The sequence below is a fragment of the Chrysochloris asiatica genome, unplaced genomic scaffold (genome assembly GCF_000296735.1).
Source record: "Chrysochloris asiatica unplaced genomic scaffold, ChrAsi1.0 scaffold00106, whole genome shotgun sequence".
Classification (NCBI taxonomy): Eukaryota; Metazoa; Chordata; class Mammalia; order Afrosoricida; family Chrysochloridae; genus Chrysochloris; species Chrysochloris asiatica.
In genome coordinates, this window is record NW_006408624.1 from 8,219,878 (window position 1) to 8,221,251 (window position 1,374).

The window sequence follows — 1,374 nt, forward strand, 5'->3', positions numbered from 1 at the left end:
GCTCTTGCACCTCTTCAATTTTTCCATTTGCTTTGGCCCCCCTACGCTGGAGAGCAAGTTTCAGAGTCTCTTCTGACATCCATCTTGATCTTTTCAAGAAAAGAAGGACTCCTTGTAGACACATAAAATTCATGTTGTTGTTAAGTGCAGTTGAGTCAGTTCTGACTCATTGGGTTTCCTAGGAGTGAGCTGGTGAGTTTGAACTGCCAACCTTTTAGTTCAAACCAATCTTGCAGTCCGGTGCTTATCCTACAGTGCCACACCAGGACTCCAGGACTCCCTACAGACACATAAAATCCATGTTGTTGTTAAGTGCAGTTGAGTCAGTTCCAACTCATAGCGACCCTGTATAGGGCTTCCTAGGAGCGGCTGGTGAGTTTGAACTGCTAACCTTTTGGTTCAAACCAATCTTGCAGTCCATTGTTTATCCTTCAGTGCCACACCAGGACTCCATTTCACAGTTTAAGAGTTTAGAAGTCCAAATTCAGAATGGCAGTTCTAGTGCAGACTTTCTTTTTTTGTAAACTCTGGGGAAAGGTCTTTGTCTCCTTTCAGCATCTGTAGGCCCAGCATACCTTGGCGATCTCTCTGCATTTCGGCATCATTCGTCCTCTGGATCTAAAATCCACAGTTACAGAAAATAGATTAGTGGTAGCCAGGGACTGGAGAGTGGAGAACACCTGCTTAATGGATTTAAAACAACAACAGCAACAAACCCTAAACCCATTTTTATTAGATCAATTTTGACTCATGGAGACTCCATGTGTTATAGAGAACTGAGTTCCATAGGATTTTCTTGCCTGTTGGGTAGGTGCACACCACCAACCTTTTGGTTAGCAACTAAACACAAACTTAATGGGTGTGGGTTTTCTTTTTGGGGTGATGAAATGTTCTGGAATTAGCGGTGATAGTTACACACGTGAATATACTAAAACACTGAATTTAAAATGGTTAAAATAGTGAATTTTATTATGCAAATCTTATCCCAATAATAATAATTTTAAAAAGCAAAATGTGATCTTAAACTATTTCCCTAACTGTGCTCATGTTGTGTTGTTAATGCCATCAAGTTGGTTCTGACTCATATTGACCCTGTGTATAACAGAACTTTCAATATTCTCCTCCAACACTATGCCAGCTCTAGTGAAGACTTTCTTTCTTTCTTTGTAAACTTAACATCTCAATGCAAAGAAAACAAAATCCTCACCACTGGACCAATAAACAACATTCTTCGTAATGGAGAAAAGATTGAAGTTGTCAAGGACTTCATTCTTCTTGGATCAACTATCAACACTCAAGGAAGCAGCAGTCAAGAAATCAAACAACGTATTGCATTAGGCAAATCTGCGGCACAAGATCTTTTTAAAGTATTGA